General features: G+C 37.3%; 1 long non-coding RNA gene across 9 annotated transcripts in view; it reads right to left on the bottom strand.

Annotated features, from left to right (window-relative positions):
* The window catches only part of LOC311433680, a 476,332-nt gene that overhangs the window by 213,591 nt on the left and 250,539 nt on the right, over nt 1-12,202 (bottom strand). For all 9 annotated transcript variants that reach the window (XR_014690896.1, XR_014690897.1, XR_014690898.1 and 6 more), the window contains one exon: nt 9,658-9,727. This is a non-coding gene — a long non-coding RNA (uncharacterized lncRNA). The remainder of the gene's footprint in view (nt 1-9,657; nt 9,728-12,202) is intronic.

Below are 12,202 nucleotides of genomic sequence, written 5' to 3'. Positions count from 1 at the left end.
TGTGGCAGAAATGATACTAGGAGACGTAAATCCTTTCTCTATTTTAAAAAGACAAGGGTTGGGTAATGAGCTAGAGTGAATAGAGCAGAATTATCATATACTGTCACTGAAATATATTTCCCCTGTGGTTTTGCCAAAAAAAAAGGTATGAAACTGGGATAGAAAATAAAACAGGTGATGCTATAGGCAGAAAGTGGATTACTACGCATCACCAGCAATATGTGACCAGCTTACAAAATAGTGACTGACAGTACCAGAAGACAAGCCATTTAAAATTCTCTCTGAAGCTGCTCTATTCTTAGAGCACAGCCACACCTGAATGTATTGCAACATTTACATAAGACACTTTGCTGACATCAAGCTGAAGTTTTAATGTGTGAAGGATAAAGGTTCACCACCTCTTTTTGAATTCTGCTGGGCCCTGGAGAGAAAAACAAAACAACAACAAAAAAGCAAACAAACAAAAAAACCCTACAACAACAACACAGCAAATGAAATCATTGTCTGTTTTTTGTGTGTGGGGTGTTTTTTTTTTTTTTTTTTTTTTTTTTGGTGGTTGTTCTTGTTTTTTCTACAGAACTCCTCAACTGTAACTGTTACTCCCATTTATATATTGCGCACATGACAAGCAGACATTCGCAGGCAAATGTATGGGATCTTGCCTTGCCACAGTCTATAACTGATTGAATTCTGTGACTTTCATTCTGGTATCTCTTTCTGTCCGTGGGTCAAAGCATTGCAATCCCCAAACAAATTAGGCATAAGTACCACACAACAGGAGATAACCTCTCTAAAAAGTGGTCATTTATGAAGATAAATTTAACTTCAGTGAGAGCTACCACATGCTGAAACGAGTGATATTTATCTAGCTCTGCAGAGAAGACAAGCTTGAAGTTCCATTTCTGTGTTGGAGAGAAAGAAAAAAGACTTAAATGGCTGTAGATGAAGTAGCCTACAGCCTTTATCTTAGCTCATAATGCTATAAATCATCATGACATAAGGACCCCATACACAGAAGAGCATGTGAGAGTAATTTAGTTCAAATCTCTATAATCAGTATCTGAATCATACAAAGACAGTCATATTCTATGATCCCAGCAAGATATTACCCTGGGCATTATTCAAAAAGTTTCCAGAACTTTGCAAACAAACCTGGGCACTGTTTCAAGCAAGCTAGACCTTAAATACAGTTTCACTTCAAAACCACATGAAGTTTATTGTTTCATGCAATTTTGATGGAAAAACACAGCTGTACTGACAGTTCTTGTCATGATTCAATGTCCTTTTTGGAGCACATCATTGACAAGCTGGCAACTAGCCACAAGCACTGCAAGAAAATAAATGAAATGTATCTTCCTGTTTTCATCCAATTCTGAAAAAGGCATTTGTACTGAAGCAAGTGATAAGTCAACCCATGACTACTACAAGATTCTTTATCCTACACTTCTTTTAATCAGGAACCAACTTTAACAATGTAAGGTTTATACAAAATATATATATATATAATTTATTTCAGCACAATCTTGCACAAAATTTTAAGTTCCAGCAGAAAAATGAAATTAGGGTACTATTTAAAATATATGTATATGTAAAAAAAAAATGCCTAAGAAACATAGAAATTGACCTGATAATAATATAGTTTTAAGCCAAGCCCCTTCTCGTTCTGGAAGCAGAAGAATGATGTGAGCCTCAGTCTTCACCCAAGTTAGTAAGTCCTTGCAAGGAGAACTCTCCATTCATACACCATATCCCTGGACTATAAACCTCTACGTGCACAACCTGCTGCACTACATCATGCCCTGCCCAGCACACGATTACTGCACTGTACTTCTGTAGGCCTTACTGAGTTTTGATTCAAGCAAGAATCCCTTTATTTCAACGATAATTTTGGTAAGATTAAAAGATTGCTTGTTCACACAGTTTGTAGAAGTTATAATAAAGATTATCCTCTAGCATTCCGTAACAATTTTTTCAATAGTAATAATAAGTTAACCCAATAATTAATTATGAAACATTCCCATAATACTTGTTTTACTATTTTAAAATTGTAGAAGTGTAGCCTCCCTGATCAATAATGGATAAAAGGAGAAGCAAACCAATTAATATCTTTTCTAAAGAAAAACTTCCTTCTCTCTCCACTCTCAGAGTAAAACAGAAATACTAGATACTAGGTTCTGTGCCACACTGCTACTGTCAGAGAAAGAACTGTTTTTTTATTTTTTGTTTGTTTGGTTTTTGTTTTGTTTTGTTTTTGTTTGTTTGTTTTTACTGGTGCTACAAGGGTGCAGTAAATGACTAAATTTGAAATTCGTAATTGTAGGTTTGTTTTGGTTTGGTTTTCTTTCATACATCAACATCAAAACCAATAGAAAACAAAACCTGTCCTAGAGGATGTAGCACTGCTTAAGCACTCAGCAGGTCAATTCAAATGAAACAATAATTTCCCACAGCTTGGAGAATGCAGGGATGGAGTCCTTTCATTAGCTAACTTCTGTGTTAATACGACAGAGCAACAGGGCTCCCAGGGAAGTACAATAGACCTATTTAAGCATAGTAATTTAACAAAACAAAAAGGAAGAACACAGTAGCACACACTGCCACACACCCTTCCATATCCTACATTAAGCAGAAAATACCTTGATGCTGTTTCTTCACATGAAAATAATGTGTGTTTTCCACGGGAATGGTTGAATGGCTCCATAAGTCTCTCATCATCCCCCTGCTTTGCATGTATTCTTCTTGTGACCCCCCTCTCCAGAACTGTCAAGCACAGCAGGCACAGGCTCACAACTCCCCTTTTCAAATACTCCTGGCCAGCCAGACTGCCTGCTCAGCTCTGCTTCCTGAACAAAGCTTCCATCTCAGATCTCAAGGAACCTTTTTTGAACAGTTCTTGTTGGGCTTTTCCCCAGCCCATGGACCCCAAAGGTGTCCCACCAGTGGTGGAGAGAAGGAATGAAGCGGCAGCCTACTGTCACATAACAGAGTCAGAAATAATATGTTTTTACCTTGCTTCATGATTATGTACAATTTAACATTTCACATTCCTCTGCTGAGGAAAACTCAGTGTCATCATCACTGTGCTCATTATATCAATTCCTCATTATTAGATTTTTCCACAATACACCTATCATTCTAATATTTCCTGTTAAGTACTGATTGTAAGTACTAATTGTAGCTTCAAGGTGGCCTTTAATAGAAATGTCAGTCCCTATACAGAAATAACAGACCCAGAGGTAGAACAACCAAAGGAAATGTTTGTCCAGACAGCAAATCACCTTTTCAACAAGGGGTTTATTTCAGGATTCTGACTCAGTTCAAATGGACACCAACATAAATTAAAAACAAACAGAACAATAACAACGAAAACAAAAAACAGGCTGTTCCTTCCAGAGGTAGTTTTATAAGGAAGATACCTGACAACCACAAATAGAATCACTGAATTATATAATCATTGGTTGGAAAAGATGTTCAAGACCACCAAGCCCAAACATCAACCTGACCTACTGAGTCCCATCACTAAACCATTGTTCCTTAGTGCCATGTCCACATGTTTGTCAAATACCTCCAGGGATGGGCACTCCACCACTTCCCTGGGCAGCCCAGTGTAACACTTGACCACTCTCTCTCTGAGGAAATTATTCTTTATGTCCAATGTAAATGTCTCCTGTGCAACTTGAGACCATTACCGTGATAAAAGTATTTGATTAGTGGTAACAAATCAGGCACCAATTCAGAGGCTTATGCTATACAAAGAAAAAAAAAAAAAAAAAGGTCCTAATGGCAGCTGAACACTCAAGTTCAGATTTGGACACAATTTAAAAGCACCTACTTTACACAACACAGGCATGCACCTGCAAAATTATGTACTTAATCACTGAGATTACAGGACTTGTAAAGAGTTATTTGTGTCATCCTCATATTAAATGCTGTGTTATTCCAGTGAAGGTACCTGAAAGTTTCATTAACATTTTAACACCAGTATAAATCTCTGTTTAAACCAAACATGTCACTGTGTAAAATGATGCAGAAGATACACACAACAAGGCACACCTCAGTGGCTTTATGCTCTGCAAACAAGATAGCAACTAGGGTTTTCCTGCATTCCTGAACTCCTACATCTTATCATTTATCTCAACACTATCTTGTCTTAGTGCATCTAAGTATTAGATAACTTCCTTCTGAAATAACAGTTGGAAGGTTGGTCATACTTAACTGTGATTCCCTGAGCTGCCTCCAAAGTTACACCTTGCAACCCAGCCAGTGGTTACTTTTTTTTTTTTTTTTTTTTTTTTTATTTTTTATTTAAGAATACTTCTGGACAACATGAAAACAAGCTCTGGAAACTCCTAGTAGGAAGTGCCAAGGCATCCCAGGTTCATATAAAATGTAAATTTGCACTTGGCTTATGGAGCATTTTAAAAATACGTACTGGATATATGTTCAAACTCTATTTCCAACATTACAAAAATGTTTAAATTTTAATAAGATTGTCTTTTTTCTATTAAAATACCTTCTTGATGATCCCCATACCACCTCAATCAATGTTTGAACTGTTGCTTTCCTTTGCCTGAAGAATTAACTGTACATGTATGACTATTGTTCACTGAATCCTGGAAGGCTACTGGACAACACCTGATCAGCTTTCTGGCTTTGCTGGTTGACTACCATGATTTTGCACAGATCCCTGACACTCCAGAGCAGCAGTTCTCAGGGGCAGGGGAACACCCACAGGACAGGACCATCAAATGTCCAAGGGCAGTACAGCTTTAACACTTCTATTATCCACTTGGCATACAGTTGCAGCTCTTCTAATACTAAGTCAATTTAGCACACAGGTGAGGTTGTTACAAGCACACAGAACACGTGCATCATGTCCTAAGCAAGTTTCACAATGGTTTCCTTACATAATGTGGCTACCTTAATTTTTGACTAACAGGTGGCATTGAAACCCACCATAAGCAGGTTGTTTTGCTGAAGGAGATATCAGACCAAGTAAGCTCATCCATTCCAAAATTTAAGAAACTACAGCCTATTTGAGTTAATACAATATTTACAGAATTATAGAATGTCTTGAGTTAGAAAAGACTTTAAAGATCACCTACTTTCAATCCCCCTGCCATAGGCAGAGATGCCACCCACTAGAGCAGGTTGCCCAGGGCCTCGTCCAACCTGACCCTCCAGGGATGGGGCATCCACAACTTCTCTGGGCAACCTGTGCCAGTGCCTCACCACCCTCTGAGTGAAGAATTTTCTGCTAATATCTAATCTAAATCTACCCTCTTTTAGTTTGAAATCATTTCGCCCTTATCCTACCACTATTTGCCTATGTAAAAAGTAACTCTCTATCTCTTTATAACCTCCCTTCACTGAAAGCTGCAATGAGGTCTCCCTGGAGCCTTCTCTTCTCCAGTCTGAACAACCCTGTGGTGGTTTTAGCCAGCTGGGCAGCTGAGCTCCACCACAACCACTCTCTCGTTCCCACTCCTCAAAGGAAAAGCAGGAGAAAATAGGATGCAAAGGGCTCAAGGCTTGAGATAATGACAAGGAGATCACTCAACAATTATTGCCATGGGCAAAACAGACTCAGCATACGGAGGTTAACAAAACTTATTACTCATTATTAACAAGTTAGAGCAGTGAGAAACTAAAAACAAACTAAAAACTCATCCTCCCCCATACAACATCTTCCATTACTGCCCCTACTTGGGTAGGAAGGTCTCATTAGGAAGCTAAGAGCTGTAGGTATCATTTTTTTGTTTGTTTGTTTTAAAAAGAGGACGCTGTTTAGGGGAAATTCTTTCTTAAAAACAGGTGACACTTACAAAAGGTTTGATCAAATGAAAAATGTACAGAAGTCTGGACAACAGATGTCAAAGCAAAAAAGTTGTCCTTTCACAAGGAGGAATATAAAAGCTTCCCAGCACACTCAGTGGCAACAGACACCCAGAGCTGCCATCAATAACAATAACACATCCCAGAGAAGGAGGAAGCATCTTGCCCGATATAACATTTTACACTGACAGTGGTAATACATCATTTTATTTGTTATGGTGACTGTTCCTGCATCATTTTATATATAAGAAGCAGAAATAAGACAATTCTGCTCTTTAAAAAATTGCCCCAATTTTCAAGTAAGCACAAGAGTCCGTTTCAATGCAGACTAACTAAGAAAAGTCGGACAATCCCAAAGCCTGGTTTTGCCAAAAGAACTAAAAGAAATATTTTGACTTTTTTTTTTTTATAAGATGAGAATCATTTTAGTGTTCTGATCTTTTCTATTCAACTTCTTAATGACGTCAAAAAAAAAAAAAAAAAAAAAAAAAAATGAGTGGGTAGATATTCAGTATGTTCTTTGCCAGTCTATTCTGTTCTCAATCTGTACACAGTTCCTGTCCATCTTGAAGAAAGATGGATCAGATGAAAAAAAAAAAAAAAAGCAAAACAAAAAATATCAGGCATTTGTATATGATTCCATCCAATTTCAGTATTCTTGGCACTATTAAGCAATTCCATTTACTAGACATAATAATAAAAATCTTATCTAGTTAAGATGTCTCGTTAAGAATTCTATTTCCAATATCATCCTTTTGTTCTCACAGACGAGCCTGTCCTGGACCAGCAATAATGGGCATCATGCCTCTGCAAAGAGTCCTATAACTGGGCATTAAAACTTGGGGGGGTCTTAATCATGGCCCTGACCTATGTGAGGGCCTACACAACATTATGAACTTTTCACATAACTGCCTTGATAAGCTAAGTAATAATTTTTGGGAGGGTCATTGTAATGATTTGTTGCTCAATACCTCTAACTTCAGTAGGAGTTTCCATACAATGTATTTGGTCATTTTCTCTTAATTCAAAAGGGCTTCTCCAAAGTCATCACATGTAGAATCATTGTTCTGAAAAGAGATGCTTTTATCTGTACAAGTACTTAGTATATATAAAAGTGCATGTCAGTAACTAATGCATAAAAATGCACACAAAGGTTTACAGGTTTTATAAGAACCAGTAAATGTGGCTATGCAATGGAGAAGGCTTCTTTAAATGTAGCTTTTTATGGAGTCCTCCCAAAATATATATACATATATACATACACATTTGTTCTTTGCCCTGTAAAAGTTATTTCCATCTCCTCTCTCCCCCTGCTCCTAAACAGTAGCCAGGAAAATATATTTTCTTTACTGATTTTCAAAAGCTATTTTTCCCAACTGGGTTCTTAAGCTGCACACTGCACCCTGTAAAAAATATTTACCCTGATTTACAAAATCTATTTTTCTCCTTGGACCTCTAAGCTGTTGTTGCAGAAGTGATAAAGGTGTTCTCATTCAGACTTTTATTGTTTCTGGGCCCCTTGCCACCTGTTTTTATTTTTCCCTTCTTGCACTTTCTTCCCATCCCTTTTCCACAGGCACCGCAGCTGTCCATCAGAGATGATTCCGTGTAACAGGAGTCACATTTTCACATGTTATCTGACCCATAATGAAGAGGTAGTAAGTACTCTCCAAGTCACATGCCTTGGCCAAGAAGTGAATTTGATCAGAAAGCAGAAAAAAATAATAAATATCAGCTAATCACTTTTATTATGTCCACACAAAAAAAAAATATATATATATATACAAAAAAAAAAAAAAAAATTGCTTTCCTTTAATTCTGTCTTATAGAATCATAAAAGTCATCTAGGCTGGAAAAGACCTTCAAGATCACAAAGTCTGATCATCAACCTGACCAAGTCCAAGTTTATATTCACAGTATATTCAAGTCTATATTCACAACCAACCCACTTCCCTTGTCTCAGCACTCCCTACATCAATCAAAGGGATCTTTGTGAAAACCAAACACATTTGAGTTCACTTTAAACATCACATGGCTTTTTCTTTTTTCTTAAGTAGTCTTGTGTCATTACATCAGCTTATTTTAGGAGTAAATGTCATATAGATTCAAATGGCTACCATCGTTATGAACAACAGTTACAGTGCTTCCGATAATTTTGTAGACTGAAGCTAAGGTCTCTGTTTAGACAAAAACTCACTATGCTAAAGAAACCATAAAACAGTCTAGCCAATAACAAACTACTAAAAATTTTAACATCTACCAAAATCCAGAGAAAACATCAATGACCAGCAATTCTCAAATAAATTAATAACCATTCAAAAAGATAGATTGTTGCATGCAACTGCAAATTAAAATGGTGTCCTAGAGATTAAATTTTGAGTTCAATCAATTTTACATATATTCAAATATAATCCAATTTAGCTTTATGTACTCACAATTATTTTCTTCTCATAAACCATAATTGTTCTTTGACAGTCTGCTTTTCATTTGCCTTAAATTATAAGCATAGTGTTATGCATTTTGTGTCATCCCAGTGGTGACTTGTCCTATTACTCCTCCTCTGCTCTGACCTGGTGAGCAGGGAGAGTGTGCTGCCACCCAGGCAGATGACACCCACTTTTGCATGAAAGTGGTGACTTTATGACTAACAGAAATCATGATAGTACTTCAAAATGGATGTTAAAACCATTGGGGGGGGAGGGGGGAGAGAGCACAATTTAGGATACATTTATTTTAATGCAACATTGTAGGCATACAACTCTCTCCTACTATGTCAAAACTCAAATGCTTAAGATGCTTTTCTATGGGGAAAAAGAAAAAAAAAAAAAAAAAAAAAAGGAGTTCGAGTATTAATGTTAGGCAAATCTAGACACCTCCAGAAGATCCACTAGCTGTATAAATAAATTTAACTGCACTGCAAAGCAGCTGGGGTCCTTTAAAATCCATGCAAGATGGCATCACTAGTGGCCCTATGCTATATGCTAGTGTCCTATGATGACATCTATCAATTTATACTCCTGGGCTGTGCCTACCCCATCTCAAAGTGCTACATGCATCTCATGTCCAGAGCTATGGATACCTTCAACATCATGTCATTGTGGTTTCCTTTGAAAGAATTACAGATAGTTCCTTTGATTCTATCCCAATTCATAAAAAAAAAAAAAAAAAAAAAAAAAAAAAAACACAGCCCCACTAATACTTTCACAGGAAACCTCTGATTAAAAAGATGAAAACTGCCTGTAAACAGAGCGTGCCACGTGAAATTTATATGCCCTTTTTTCCCCCAGAGGAAATATATTTCACATTTGTGCATGTCTTGTTAATTATTCATGTGATTTGTCCATAAAATTCAAGTACATCAGTGAATATGTAACGCAGAAGTAGAAAAGGACATAGAAACAACAAAAAATCAAAAAGCCAACACAAAACAATTAGTCTCTTGTCAACGTGTTTCAACTAAAAGTTTACTCAAAGCACACTCTTTTTTAATCTGATAGATCTACTTCCACTGTAGTCTCAGATGGGATAACAAATGTTACTTAGTATAAGTATCTTTTTTAATATCTGCCCTCATTAATATATTCTACTTGAAAGGAAAGGAGTAGTTCATACAGAGTTCAAATGAATATGGTTTGATTTTGCAGAAAGTATCTTTTCTTTGAGTGTTGCCACTTACTGCATCACTTCAACATGAATTAAACATGAATTCATGATAAAATCATCAAAATGCAAAAAACAAAGAGATGGTAGAGGGATCAAAGGCACATTCTAGTTGCTAGAGAAACCAAAACAGCAAATGAAATTGAAGTACACAGTACTCACACAATTTCCCAGGACAAGTGCACATAAAGTGCATGAAGAAACTCTTCATATATGTGTTTCAGCAGCAGAACTGAAATGAACAGAGAATAAGTTCATTAATATTACGCTCAGATGGGTTAATAGTTGTAATATTAGTGGGCGGCACTTCTAAAAGGAGCTGCAGCAGGTCACTGTGAAGAAGTTCACACTGTCACTGTGCAAGTTGAGTGGGTAGAAAAAATTCAGATCCAAGTTTTGGAGAGAACTATTAACCAGGAATGCATCATTTACATCTTTTAGAGCCCAGAAGAAACTATATTAAAAGAGTTCAGATTCACAGATTATGAATATGGAATGCAGCTTTCTAGGCTGCATATTCAAAAACATCACCACACAAAAAAAAGCATGTAGTGTAGGCCTGAATCTTTCTCAGTTCTCACTTCCCCCACATTCTCCTCTGCTACATTCAGCTAGCTTGCAGAGGCTCCAAAGATGCTGGTAGTAATATTATTTTATGTAATATGGAATCTGTCCAGTCTACTTACTCATTTCACAAAGATGACAGACAAAATAGCATATGGTAATGATTTTTCAGTCACGGTTGCCCTTGCTGGGATTTGAAAGGGGAAAGGCTCTGTATCCATTACTGACTCCCTGAATATCACATCCTCCAGGGAATAAGAATTGTCTCCTTTGTTAGCTATTCTAATTCTCTGATTAATAATGATGGTTTTCATTTAAATATAAGCAAGAGAAGCAGCAAAGCAATATCTTCAGCAGAACTTGTTACAAGGCAAATGGCAGTGCAGTACTACTCTGAGGGGAGCCAAAACCCACTGGTTACCCACACGTCACATCGTAGTGGAGACAAATCCCACTGGCTACCCACATATCACATTGTAGGAGCCACTTTACAGGTTTTATTAGGATAACCACTGCTGTAAATAACTCTACAAACAGAAAGGTCTTTCGTGGGTGAAAAGGGGCATGCCCTCCCCCTTGCCCTGGGAGAGACAGCTCTGTCTCTCAGGATGGGTTTTATTTTCCCTGTACAGTCCTGTGACCCCAAAAATCCCTTGCCTCAGTACTGGCCTGGGGATGCTAGCCATCCTGCCTCTGCACCACCTTAAGACTGCTGAAAGGATCAAAACTGGGAGAGGTGGAAAATAGCTTCAAGGAAGCAGGTCCCCTAGTACAAGGGCAAACTGCTTTGAGTATGACAGGCAAGGAGAAGGCAGGTAAGAAAGACATGCCCTGATTCCCCTTTATTTTCTGCTGTGGGTCCAAATGCAACGTTGTAAATGGCTGGATCATTAATGTTATTTTAAAGTGTTAAAGAAAAATAGCATGTCTTGATGTCTAACATGTCATGCTCTGTGTCCTTCCAACTAAGGATCTTCTATGACTTGGTGATTATATATGAAGTTTCAAGGAAAAGAAAGGCAAACATTTCTGAAGTTCAACTTACTATAGCCTGTGCAGTACCCTTGAAGGACTAAGCAGAACTGGCCCTGGCATATTCATCATTCTGCTATTGTCACAGTGCTTGATTGAATGTTTTTTCAGGAGGTAGAGATTAAAATGAACCAGAACTAATTGAAGGTATATTTAATGAAAGCATCATCATTGTAATGAGTATACAACTGCTACACTAATGTTGAATAATGTTTAAGCTACTGAACAACTCCATATTGTTTCACCTAATGGGATTCAATGATTACCAAATAATTAATTCAACCCTATAATTTTGCAACATGTGGAAATGTGAAACCCACTCATAAATTAATTAATGCTCAAGTCAATAAAAGAGACAAGTGTCTGGGACTTACTACTGTTTCTCCTGAAATAAATCTAGGTATTATCACTTACTTTGAGCCATGCAGGATTGGTTTTGGTTCTTCAAGCATTTGGTTTAGTTATTATGTTGTAATACAAGTCTGGTAGACAAGGGCAAACACTCAGCTGCTCTGAAGGTTTTTCTCATCTTCAGTTACGCTAACGCTCTCATGGCATGGCTTCCTCTTACTTAAATTCTCACCATCTTTCCCACCCTGTCACATGCCCTTCTTTTAAATTTCTTGCATTTCTGATCAGCACATGGAATTTGAAGATACCATTACACTCCTCACTTCCTATTTTCCAGCTCAGTTACAATGGCTATTCGCACATTTGTTGCAAACACTCTTTACAGAACCAGAACCAGGAAAGTAAAAAGCCTAATGGATCCATTTTCAAAATACATTATTCAACTTTTTTTGTTTGTTTTTGTTAAGGAAATAAATCAGCTATAATCACAAGTCACACTAAATACACGTATATCCTCATTCCTGGAAATACTCTTCCTTGGAAGCAGTCTGCTGCCTGAAACCATTCCAACTTTAATGGAGATTGGTGTAAAACCAGCAAGATTTCTCTAAGTTCATCTGTGTGGCTAGGGCCCCAATTATTTTAAGTTAGGACTACTGTGTTTTAGATATCCTCCTCAAACCTTTTTGCCCTACATAGTTCACAATCAGTGGGATAGGCAGTACCTCTTTCACTGAATAAAAATTACTATCGAGCCCTG

The sequence above is a fragment of the Aythya ferina genome (assembly GCF_964211825.1).
Source record: "Aythya ferina genome assembly, chromosome: 3".
Taxonomy (NCBI): domain Eukaryota; kingdom Metazoa; phylum Chordata; class Aves; order Anseriformes; family Anatidae; genus Aythya; species Aythya ferina.
The sequence above is the reverse complement of the archived record's forward strand: the minus strand, read 5'-3'. Positions and strand labels throughout refer to the sequence as shown.